The sequence below is a fragment of the Lepidochelys olivacea genome (genome assembly GCF_965140295.1).
Source record: "Lepidochelys olivacea isolate rLepOli2 genome assembly, chromosome: 11".
In the NCBI taxonomy this organism is placed as follows: domain Eukaryota; kingdom Metazoa; phylum Chordata; order Testudines; family Cheloniidae; genus Lepidochelys; species Lepidochelys olivacea.
Window position 1 is genome coordinate 35,358,550 of NC_140421.1, and position 13,079 is coordinate 35,371,628.

The following is a 13,079-nucleotide window of genomic DNA, read 5'->3' on the forward strand; positions in this document are numbered from 1 at the left end:
TCATGTGGGACTGTGTCAAAAGACTTGGTAAAGTCCAGGTATATTATGTCCACTGTATTCCTCCTAAAAAGAAAAGGAGTACTTGTGGCACCTTAAAGACTAACAAATTTATTTGAGCATAAGCTTTCGTGAGCTACAGCTCACTTCATTGGATGCAGTTAGCTGTAGCTCACGAAAGTTTATGCTCAAATAAATTTGTTAGTCTCTAAGGTGCCACAAGTACTTCTTTTCTTTTTGAGGATACAGACTAACACAGCTGCTACTCTGAAACCTGTATTCCTCCTATCCACCAAACCAGTTACACTGTCAAAGAAGGAAATCAAGCTGATTTGGCATGATTTGTAATTATTCTAAGAACTAGTAGGACATACTATGTTTTGCTGTAATAGTCTTCCAACAGATATCCAGGACTTTACCAAGTCCTCTTGACTTCATTACTTGAGCCTACATGTGCATTGGCCAGATTTTTGTCACCATCTGCATAAGACCTAGTTTAAAGCTCTCCTTATCAGGTGAGCCAGATGATGTCCAAAGATGCTTTCCCCAGTATTTGACAGATGGAGCCTATCCCAGTATAGTAGTCCTGGAACTTCTTTCCTGGAACATCAGCTTGTTGTCAAAGAAGTCAAAGCTGTCTCACCAACACTACCTACATAGCCACACATTTACTTCCATGATTCGTCAGTCCCTTCCCGGGCCTTTTCCTTCAGCAGGAAGGATGGATGAGAATACTACTTGAGCCCCAGATTCTTTTATCTTTCTTCCCAGAGCCACATAGTCTGCAGTGATCCACTGAAGGTCATTCTTGGCAGTAGCTTTGGTGCCCATGTGGATAAGTAGGAAGGGTTTGATGAGTCTCGTCAGACTCTCCGTCACATTCTGAATTGTAGCTCCAGGCAAGCAGCACATTTCTCAGGATTCCCGGTCCAGATGGCAGATGATGACTCTTTCCTACTTAGGAGGAAGTCCACGACCACCATTACCCTTCTCCTTCCATCCCTAGGACAATGCATCCTATGCCTTCCGCTCGATCCCTTCCATCAGATGACTCTTCCAAGGCATTCTTAGCAGAAGTACCTGTGCAGACAGCCTGAAAGCAATTGCTTACCTCTAGCTGTGTTGGGGGGGTATATTGGTTCTCCTTCTTCTGGAGGTCACATGCTGCCAGTTTTCTTCCGTATTCGTCAGTCCCCCCTGCATTGCCCTGTCTGATTCTTCAGTATGCTGTGGCCACAAATCAATCCTGACTTCTTTCCAGGAAGTCTTCATTTTCTCTGATGCAATGCAGGTCATTACTTGGGCCTCCAGTCCTTTAAACTTTTCCTTCCAGTACAGAGACCAGCTTGCACTTCATCCAGGCAAAGTCGCTTCTGTCCTCTGGGAGAAAGATAAACATGGTACACCCCGTGCAGGTCACAAAAGCTGATCCCTCACTATCTATATTTTCTTCCTTGTAATGTAACAAGAGCCTCTTCAGATGATGTATTTACTGTTCCCAGAAGCCTGAAAGGCAAAAACTCTGTGTTGCATAAGTGTTTTCAGGATCAAGGCCTAAATCACTCTATTTCATTATGAGACTGTATGAAAGAAAATTGCACAATAAGTATCTTTAAAAATAGCCCAGTCAGGTAGTAAAAGGTGCTATGCTTGCAAAGATTTCCAAATAGACATTTTAATTGCATTAAGTTGTGACTAAGAAACGAGGCTGGTCCTGCAGTGAATACATTATGTAAATATTATCAATTGAAGCAGAAAATTATATAAATTTAATGGAAATAAAGAAACCCTTTAACTTGTCCCTATGAAGAGTCCCTTCAATATCATTCTGAGCTGCTAAAAAACGGTTTCATTTCAAAATGTAAAAAACTGATATGGAAGACAATCAGAAAATATTGTAAGAACCAATTCTGTATTATTGGCGGGGAGGGAACTAGGGCCCTAACGACTTAATCCATTCAAGTCACAGGGAGTTCTGATGCTGACTTCCAGGGGAGCAGGATCAAGCCCTCATTCAGTAATACATTCAAGACAATGAAGTTAAGCATGTGCCTAAGTGCTATCGTGGATAGCAGTGGGTGTAACACAAGCTCAGGTGCTTTTCTGAAACAGGGCAGGGTCTGGATGACCTCACAATTCTTCTTCATCTCTAAATTCTACGATTTATTCTACATAACATTGAATAACTCTGGGTGGATGTTCTGGCTGAAACCAATATAGGGCCAGATTCTATGCAGGAATTTTCTCTGTAGAAATCAGTAGGAGTTTTGCCTTCATATGGACTCCAATATCAGGCCCATAATGTTATTTAATGGACATTAATTAGCTTCTGTTGATATGCTTACTTTTCCATAAACAATATAAGACATGTTTGCAAGAAGAAAAACATTTTTGTTTCCTCTCTGAATTCCACTTCCTGCCAATCTAAATGTTCTGCATAACACTGTGGGAAATGTGCTGTAAAGCATTGTTGCTCTTTAAACCTTGATAAAATTCTTAACAATGACAACATAATAAGTTTTAGACAAATTACTGTCATCTTCAGTTGGAGAATTTGAAAAACGCAGAGTGAAGTGTGTTTATTTTCATTAAACACATGCATCAGTATATTCTGGGCAAAGCAAAAAGGAACATTAACGTGGCTATTTTACAGTCAGCATACAGAGATCTTTTTTTCTAGGACTTGTTCAGAGACTATAAACCTCAGAGGTGTCTGTTTCCTGCAATTTAATTAATTTTAATTTTATTACAAAGACTTTTTCAGACTCTCTCACTTCCCAAGTCAGTCTTCTTAAAAGACACATGGAAAAACCTCTCTTGTGCTTATTAATAACATAGCTAATATGGAGAAAGCCTGTGTAGGGAAAATATTCTTTCAGTGCATACATATGGAACTAAATACTATAGAGGTTGGTTGTAGTTTCATTTTCTCAAACATTCTAGCTATTGAATAAGGAAATCATTTGAAAAAGAAATACCATCTATAGTATCTGAACTTGTCTTTAGCATAAAATATTTTAATGTTTTTAGTCTGTCTTTGACAACTGAAACAGACTTTACTGAGTACTAGTCTGAGATCACTTTGTCATAGAAAAGTAGTCACTCACTATGATCACTGTGTCTTTTTAGTATGCAGCCCAGAGGATTCAGAAAAAGATTACATTTACCATAATTAACATATATGTAAATGGAGATCATGGCTATGAATGATAAATTTTCATAGCAATTTAAACCTTGTTCAAATTAATCAACCATACAGACACTTGATTAATGAAAGGCAGCGTCACTTTAAAATGCAACATGTTAGTATATATTACTGTTATCGCTGATCAAAGAATCTTTAAACATAAACCAATTAAAGCAAAGTTCAATCTACATTTTTACTGGTTTAATTCCTCCATAATTATAAGAGTATGATAAAACATAAGCATTTTATTCTGCTTCATATTTATTTACTAAATTGACAGAAGCACAGAAGCACAGCAGTAGAATTTTGCTACTTCATTAATATGATTGGATCAGAAAACTATAGGATTAACTTTTCAATCGAAACAGATATATAAAGGCTGATTACAAAGTAGGACAAAATACAGCCACTGCATTTTTCACATGTAAAACCTGAACCTTTCATTGTATTTCTCCCATTTTCAGTTCAGTAGTCAGTAGAACAGTTGCATAGATAGGGATTAAATGACTAACAACAAATAAGCTATTTAGGAAAAGAGCCATTGTGGCATTTTACCAGGGACTACCTATCTTCTAAGAACAGCAAGAACAGACAGCTTTGTGGTAATACTGGATTCCTTTAAGGGTCACTTTGGCTATATGCATAAATATGGTATTTCTTTTTTGATTTAAATTACAGTGGTATTTGTATGCACATTGTAAGACAACTTACATTATTTAAATTCCCTAGAAAAATTTTAAGCATATTTTCCAAAAAAGTTATTTATATTTATAGCAATCTTTCATTGTAAGAAGCACTTTCATTTAGCAGCTAGGTGGTGGTGTTAATTTTATCTTATGATCAAGAAAATCTAATAGAAATGTTATGGGATGTTCAAGAATAACATTTTTAATAAATGCTCAGATGCCATGATCATGAGCACAATAATGCCTATAGAGAGAATTAGAATTGTGAGCTGACCACTGATTTTTGACTGTACAGCAATTTAAAATATTTTTATCTGTCTTACATATCAGCAGTCCCTGGTGTCCACACATTGAGATTATATGTAAATGGTAAATATTACTCCAACAAATAAGGCAAATTAGAAACAAGTATGTATATTTGTTTTACCAAAGTAACAAAGCCATATTGTTGAATCTGGGCCCCAGTCCTAGAAATGGATCCATCCAGGTGAACTACTGCACCCACACAGAGTACATTGTCCTCATTTGGGTCTGTGTTTAAGTAAGGGCCCACACACAGAAATCTAATTTCAAGGTTGAGGCCTAAGTGTGGAATAAACTGAGTTTTCTACTAACAATAGAGATAGAGACCACACATATATCAAAATAGTCAAGATGTATATAATGCTCTGTGTCAAAATGAATTTCTAATTCTAATTAATTTCTTTTTTTAAGGCCTTTCAATGTCTTCCTAAAACATTGAAGTGTCTGTGTGTGACCATATTGACAGATACTAGATATGCACCCATACCTGGTAATATTCAACATGTGATAAATTATAAAGGATACGGTAAATTACATTTATCTTGCATATTGATGGTCTCTGTTCATTAATTCATTTATGTCAGGACTACTTCTACCACTCCAAACCACTGAATAATTTCAAAAAGTTCCCCTTAAAAACACCCTCAAATAATTAACCTCAACCCGCCACCAAAAATATTTATTCCTCCCCAGAACTATGGAAACAGCTCCATACAGAACTGCTGCAGGAGGCATAAATTTAGAGACATTTTTAAGCTACTCTAAATTATGCCAGAGGCTTTTTTCTGTCCCCAACCTACTCAGGCATGAAGTAGAAAAGGTAGACATCTTTTCAGCTGCACACCTATTTTATTTCTCATTTTAAAAACATTTAAAGAAGGATTTCTGTACCTTAGCCATTTTAGAGTCACCATTAACTTCATTCCCCATCTCATATATTAATAAACTTTTATTCTTTTTATTGTGCCTTTATTCCCAATATGGTAATACAAGCCATTTTTATTATTCCTCTTAATCCCTTTGTTTAGCATTAACTCATTTTAGGTTTTGAGGTTGTTGGGTTTTATTTAGGCTATTCTTATCTCTTTCCTGCAAGCTGTGAGTGACTCTGCATAAACTTCTTTGTTTGTTTCCCCAATTCCCACTACAGGTTACTGGGAACAGGAGAAGGGTTATCTATTGGGAGTGTGGGGGGTGGTGCCCAGGGAATGGAAGGGAGAGGGAGAGAGATTTACATTTTTTGGTGCTATCAGACTAGTACAAAATACACTCATTTTTAAGAGTATTTTTAAAAGTGTAGAGTAGAAAAACAAGCAGGGGGAAAGGGAAGAAAATGGTGATGTCTTAACAATGAGTCTCCTTCAATTCTAGGTAATCTTTAATTTTCTCTTGTAATGGATTCCCCTTTTGCTTACTAATTGGTGAGCAGCAACTTCTAGTAACTAGAAAATATGGCTGCAACCTGATATCAGTCTTCTTTTGATGGAAACCAACAGTGTCAATGGACTATTTTGACACTTGGCTACCTGTCAACTAGCATTATTCTATTAATATCCAGGCTCACTAACCCTGGCAGTAGTTGCAACCACTCTTAATGAAGAAGGTTTTGAAACAGAAATATTGACAACTGCTCACACAAGACTGGCCTAAACTATGAAGAGATGACATTAACAACACCCTGAATGAGTGCACCCGAAGTGGTAGCAACATACATTTTTAATGTCTTTTTATGAGCAAAATGCAGTTTCCAAAAATTGTTCTCGACAAAATTGGGAATATGTGTCGATTTCTCAGGATCATCTTTTAGTAGACGGAGAAGTGAAGGGTCGTTGGTCAAGCAGATTTTTTCTCCTGCACACAAACATTTGAAAGTCAGTGGGAGATTTCTGCAACCCTGGCTCTTCGTTCCTTTCTATCAGCTGAGAGACACTGTTGAAGCTTCATCCTTCCCCATTCTATTTTTGTATCTGAATGCTGAAAACAATTGCGACATTTCCCCTATTTGTTTGTTATATTAGACCACACTATTAAAGCCCATTCATCTGAATGTGAGCTTCTGGCCAATAGTTAACACTGTATTTAAATTTATCAATTTTAATTTTTTTTAGTGCTGAGCTCTCAACCCAGTTACTGATACAGTGCTTTATACTTCAGGTCAATCTCTGCAATGCATGCACTTTCAAGCGTGTTTCCATTTGAGTTGGAGAAGAAACTACTATGTAAAGAGAAAGGTAAAGACTACCGATGTAGGTCATGTCTCCACTGCAGTTGAAACTATGTTTGCAACAACTCTTAATCACAATGGTCGCTAGCAGGATTCTGCCGTACTGTGCCTCTCCAATATGAACAGAGATTATTTTCAAATAACCTGGCTGTTAGGAAACAATGCTATATAGACTACTTAGGGAATGCTATGGGGGAAATTCAGAGACTGTGTGTAAATGACACTCCCTTATACTCAGTTTCCTTCATATCTACTTACACCCTACTTACACCACTGTCTAAAAGAGGACAAAGACAGGCTAACATACACACCAAGAAGTGGGAGGAGAACACAAATTAGAGTACTAATTTTCATTTCAATTGTTGAAAAAAAAATGTTTTAAAGATTATTGGATATTTTTATTGTCTTTAAAAGAAAATTATAGGTTCTTAAAAATAAAGTTACATATTATATGGGAAAACAGGTATTAGAGTTATCAAGGACCCTGATCATAGCATACTTGCCATTACCCTTCTCTTGAAATAGGCTGTGTTTGCATGAATAATTCCTCCTTGTTTAATCTGGAATCTCCAGTGTTGGAAATTCTGAATCAAATATAAAATTGAACAATATTGTGCCCTATAACTACAATACAAAGTTCAAACAGGCCTGTTGAAATTTATTTCAACCTTTTAGTAAGGTGTTTTACTACATGCAAGCAAATTAAACTACAAAGTTCCTGGAAATTTTGCTCCTATTAACATCTGTCCAGTTCAACACATAGACACTGACAACAATAGATATCATCTTAGGGCAAGTGTAAAAAGTTCAATAATCTCAATGGTTGAAACATATTCTCCCCAATCAACCTAGAAACATTCATAATTATGACTATTTCTGGCAATTAGGAGAATATTTTAAGGTGTCTTCCAAAACTTTTCTCCTATGCAATATGTTTACCTTTAAATGTTAGAATCTCTGCAGTAATCCTTTGGAGACTGTGGGCATTTACTATACGTCTTCTGATTCATTCATCAGACTTTCTGTAAAATAACATTCTAAGAGTTAAATAAAAAGGTTTTCCTTTTATATAGATATTTAAATCCTTTAAATCTTATACGGGATAAATATAAAGAATTGACTTATGTGGTAGTATTCATAGCTGATAACACTGCTTTTCATCCCCAAAACTAGTAGAAATATCTTACACACCCTTTTTCACACTTATACAGTGCACGGGCCACATTTCCAAGTTCCGGCCTCCATTTTTGTTGGCCCAATAATTGCAGTCACTCTCTTGGTTAGTTAGATGTCCGAGTACTTGTTATTTAGATATCCAATGTCCACAAAAGTGAGGGCAGAAAAATAGAGGTGCATGGACTCTCTCTGGTCCTGTGAAACTTAGTCAAAAAAAGATACTGCAATCTTTTTTACAGTGCCCTCTCCCAGGAGTCACAAGGACAGGGGCATGGCACCTTATGGCCTTTTCACTGCCCTCAGCACCTGCATAGATTATTTCAACCAATTAATTCAACAGATCAGATTAGTTCAAATTATATATTCCCTTCGTGGGGTCTGGTGTATGAACTCTTTCTACAGGGTGTAATACAGTTCTTAGTCACTCAAGTTCATACCCACTTGGGTCCATATACCAGTCCTAATAGGTTTTCTTGCCCACTTGCAGGAAGCCCCAGCCCTGTTCCTGGGGCTGGGCTGTACTTTCATCAGTCCCTCTCCTTAGGGAGTTATTAGCAGTCCTCCTTGGAGCTGGTCGTAATTTAGGCCAGTTGCAGGACCTTAGGCAGCTTGTCCTTCATCTGGCTCTTTTCCCCCAGAGTCTATCCCTCGGCTCAGAGGTTCAGCAGGCAGCCTTCTCCTCCTGGTGTCTCTCCTGCTACATGGGACTAGGGGGCAGTATATATGCTGGTCCCCTTCCTTAAATCTCATATCACTTGGTAGGGAGAGAGAGGAACTTTGTCTCATATACTCTGCAAAACTCCTGATCCCAGGCCCTTAAAGCAACAGTGATGAGATTTTCTCCCAAGCATTACTTATTACTGAGACCACTTCCTCTCTACCACTATCTCCTAGGTTCTTGTATAAGTCAGGCACTTCATAATCTAAAGGTTCACACTGTGTGATAAGGGTGGGCTGACCACTAGATACCACTACCATTAAGAGGGCTAACTACTCCATCAGACAGCCACCAGCAGGGGGAGTCATGGTAGTATGGATCCAGTACAGCTGCACAGTCAAGGATACAGGAGGGCTGCTGGAGGCCAGAACTAGTGCAGTCTGCTAGGTTTGTCAGCTGGCTCTACAGTCTGTCATTCAGGGAAAGAAGCTCCGCCCCATTCCCTGGAATGACAGGGAAGGAGGTAAGAAGCGCTTTAAGGGAGGGAGGGGAGCAGGAAGAGATTTTCACTTCTGTCATAGCTCTTGTCTCTTGGGTTTACAATGGAAGGGAATGGGCCAGACCAATGGAAGCACACTACTATAAAACTAGCCCGGGAGCAGAATCAGGCCCAGAACTCCTGCAGAACATGCTTTCAACAAACAGCAGCAAATCTTCCCTCCACAGTGGGGGGGGGGGGAGAGTGGCTAAATTCACACTAAAAAGAGTTACTCATCCGTTATGGCATTTCAGGTGAAAAACTCATTACAGAGTAAATGATTAAGGATTCCTTTTCAACACCCTATTACTGTTATGTATTATAAGGTAAACTGAATACTATACTTCATTTCCTACAGAAAATAGTATCCTAGCAGCCTATTACACCAGAAAAGTTACCATGTTTAAACAGATTTGTGAGCCACGGTTATGGCACTCCTGTTGTATAACATGTTTTGTTCCCTTGCTTCCATAGCTAGAAACAAGTGAGATGTTATAACTATGAACTATGTTTTAGCCTAGATGGGTACCAGGGTTAACACATGGTTCCTTCATATGGTTATAACACCCGTTGCGTCTGTTCACAGAAGAAATGTCTGTTTAGGCCAGACAAAAACATGTCATAACACATGCGGGCCACAACCACAGTTCACAGCTTTGTGTCGGTTGGGCCTACTCTAGCTTTTTGTGAAAAAATTCCCCCTGGTGAGACTCTACCAGAGGCAGCAGTGATAGGAAGCTTCAGGCAATTGCTGGAATTTTTGGTACCAGGCTGTCTAGATCTGCTCTGAGTGGCTGTTTGCACCTTCTCTATGCAAATGTTCCCACAGTTGCTATCGCTGGTGGAGCAGCTGCAGGGTATTAGCAATTATGGGATTTTTTTTTCAGAAAAAAAGTCTAGTGCAGCCAAGGTTTTATTTATATTTTGTATTGTATACAAAGCCCATCTCTCAATAGATTACAATCCACATCAGTTCACATTGGGTCAAAGTGCTGATTCTTCAGCGCCACAAAGAACAATATATGCTTAAGTTCAGTCTCACCTCAGTCATTCTGTGTGTCTGAGCACTCTGGACGAAGCACAGGTCATCATATAAGAGAACCGAAGAGGCATATTACTACACATTATGTTGCACTGCACCTGGCCTGGACATACATGAAAAAGAATTCAGCTGCCACGGCTCCCTTTGTATCTCCATTTTTCGAATTCTAAAGGAAAAGATTAAACTTTTTTTTAAATGCATAAAAACTGCAGGAGAAAGAGAAATCACATTTTGAAATCAGTGTAAACCATACTATCATAATATTACCGTACATATGAACACTTTAAAACTAGATCTATGTTCATGGAAAATTTCTTTCCATCTACATTATTTGCATTATTGTGACAAAATATGGCACCTGGTGATGTTTTAGTAAAAAGATTGCTGTTAGGTATTTTGTATTGAATTTTTATAGCAAATTTTTATATAGTAAAATACAAATGCAAAAAACATTAATATAACAAGAAAAATTCCAAAGTAGATTTATCAGCCAGTCAGGTTTGCATTTCAACATAATAGGCCAGGTTGGTTTTGTGTTCAATTGGATTTGAAGACAGAAGCAACATCAATATGTAATGAACTGTAATATGTAAAAATACAGAACTTATTATTTTGTTGGCACAGCAGGTGTGTCCCCTTTTTTACGAACAGAATGCTGTCCATGAGGGGTAAATCTGAAGCCCTTACTCAATCAAAACATTGACTTCATTAGTTTTGCTTGATTAAATACTGAATGGAGACTCCAGAATTTCGTCTGAGGGCCTCATCCAACAAGGTGTTCAAAGCCCTCAACTTCCACTTACTTCAGTGGGAACTGAAAGCAACAAGTCTCTGATAAGTTCAGGGGCTAAGTTTTAGAAAAGATCAAACCCTGTGGCAGTAAGGCCCAGATTTGTAAAGGTATTTAGGTGCCTAAAGATGCAGATAGGCACCTAATGGGATTTTCAAAAGCACCACCACCGAAATACCTTTAAAATCTGAGGCTTGCCTCTTTGTATACTCTGTTAGCTCCTGTTTTTCCTTCTTTTATAGAAAATGGGCCAGACCCTCAGTGAGTTTTAATTGGAGTACCTCCACTAAAGTCAACTGAGCTAAACCAGTTTCCATCAGCTGAGAGTTTGGCCTGATATACTATATTTTGAGAGAACAAAGTCAGTGAAGAGGTCAAGAGTGGAGGGTAACATTGGAAGAACCAGTTTTCAAGGTTTAATTTCTGCCAGTTCATCTATTGTTTATTCCAAGAGCAAAAAATTGACTTTGTGTACAAATCGAACTTTCTTTCTTTAGAGCTAATTTTGTAAAGATATTAGCCTTGATTTTCATGACTTTGTTAGAGCTATGGCACCAACTACTCCACTGTTCCAACTGTGGTTGGAGAACTGGTTGTAACAAGGTTTTATTTCATAGGTTTCAGAGTAACAGCCGTGTTAGTCTGTATTCGCAAAAAGAAAAGGAGTACTTGTGGCACCTTAGAGACAAACCAATTTATTTGAGCATGAGCTTTCGTGAGCTACAGCTCACTTCATCGGATGCATACCGTGGAAACTGCAGCAGACATTATATACACATAGAGATCATGAAACAATACCTCCTCCCACCCCGCTGTCCTGCTGGTAATAGCTTATCTAAAGTGATCATCAAGTTGGGCCATTTCCAGCACAAATCCAGGTTTTCTCACCCTCCGCCCCCCCCCACACACACAAACTCACTCTCCTGCTGGTAATAGCCCATCCAAAGTGACAACTCTCTTCACAATGTGTATGATAAACAAGGTGGGCCATTTCCTGCACAAATCCAGGTTCTCTCACCCCCTCACCCCCCTCCAAAAACCACACACACAAACTCACTCTCCTGCTGGTAATAGCTTATCCAAAGTGACCACTCTCCCTACAATGTGCATGATAATCAAGGTGGGCCATTTTCAGCACAAATCCAGGTTTTCTCACCCCCCCCCCACCCCCATACACACACAAACTCACTCTCCTGCTGGTAATAGCTCATCCAAAGTGACCACTCTCCCTACAATGTGCATGGTAATCCAGGTGAGCCATTTCCAGCACAAATCCAGGCTTTCTCACCCCCCCCCTTTTTTTTCCCGGGGACACACACACACACACAAACTCACTCTCCTGCTGGCAATAGTTCATCCGAACTGACCACTCTCCAAGTTTAAATCCAAGTTTAACCAGAACGTCCGTGGGGGGGGGGTAGGAAAAAACAAGGGGAAATAGGCTACCTTGCATAATGACTTAGCCACTCCCAGTCTCTATTTAAGCCTAAATTAATAGTATCCAATTTGCAAATGAATTCCAATTCAGCAGTTTCTCGCTGGAGTCTGGATTTGAAGTTTTTTTGTTTTAAGATAGTGACTTTCATGTCTGTGATTGCGTGACCAGAGAGATTGAAGTGTTCTCCGACTGGTTTATGAATGTTATAATTCTTGACATCTGATTTGTGTCCATTTATTCTTTTACGTAGAGACTGTCCAGTTTGACCAATGTAAATGGCAGAGGGGCATTGCTGGCACATGATGGCATATATCACATTGGTGGATGTGCAGGTGAACGAGCCTCTGATAGTGTAAGCAACATCATAACAATTTTCTCAAACCATGCTAAGGTCTTGAGAAATGGTCGGGGGACTGGGTCCCACAACACAGTTGTAGCTACTGGCTATCTATCTCATCTACTTATACAGACCCTGTCACTGTCATATCTGAAGATCTCCCCATCTTTAATGTATCTATCCTCACAACATCCCGGAGAGGTAGGGCAGTGCTATTATCCTTACTTTACAGATGGGGAACCGAAGCAATGAAAGAATAAGCGACTGGCTGAAGGTCACACAGGAAGTTTGCAGTGGTGCATGGAAGTAAACTTGGGTCTCCCCAGACTAATACCCTAATCACCAGATCACCCTTCCTGTCTAGGGCTGGGACTAACACAGCCATAACAGTACTAAAAATGGGATCCTGAGTACATACACATTCAAAGCCAGAACTGCATTTTAAAATGGTCCTTATTAGAAAGGTGCTAACACTTTCAAATCCCATTGTAGACAGGCACTGCTATAGCTTAGGTCCTACTGAGAATACCTACACTGCCTCTGATACCAAAACTGCAAGATTTGTATAAACTCTTTTATAATATGCTTAAGCCTATCTACACAGAAATTTCAGACAATATTAAGCACTTTTCTGGAAAGGTCCATTTTTAAACGTGGTTAGAACCCTAGCATAAATGCACCTATATTCTTGCATGGATTCCTT

General features: G+C 38.9%; 1 long non-coding RNA gene across 1 annotated transcript in view; it reads right to left on the reverse strand.

Moving 5' to 3' along the window:
* Positions 1-220: 220 nt before the first annotated feature.
* Positions 221-13,079, reverse strand: part of LOC311528547 — a 15,777-nt gene continuing 2,918 nt past the window's right edge. The window contains exons 2-4 of the long non-coding RNA XR_014713630.1: positions 9,812-9,977; positions 7,337-7,419; positions 221-1,503 (exon numbers count right to left, since the gene is read on the reverse strand). This is a non-coding gene — a long non-coding RNA (uncharacterized lncRNA). The remainder of the gene's footprint in view (positions 1,504-7,336; positions 7,420-9,811; positions 9,978-13,079) is intronic.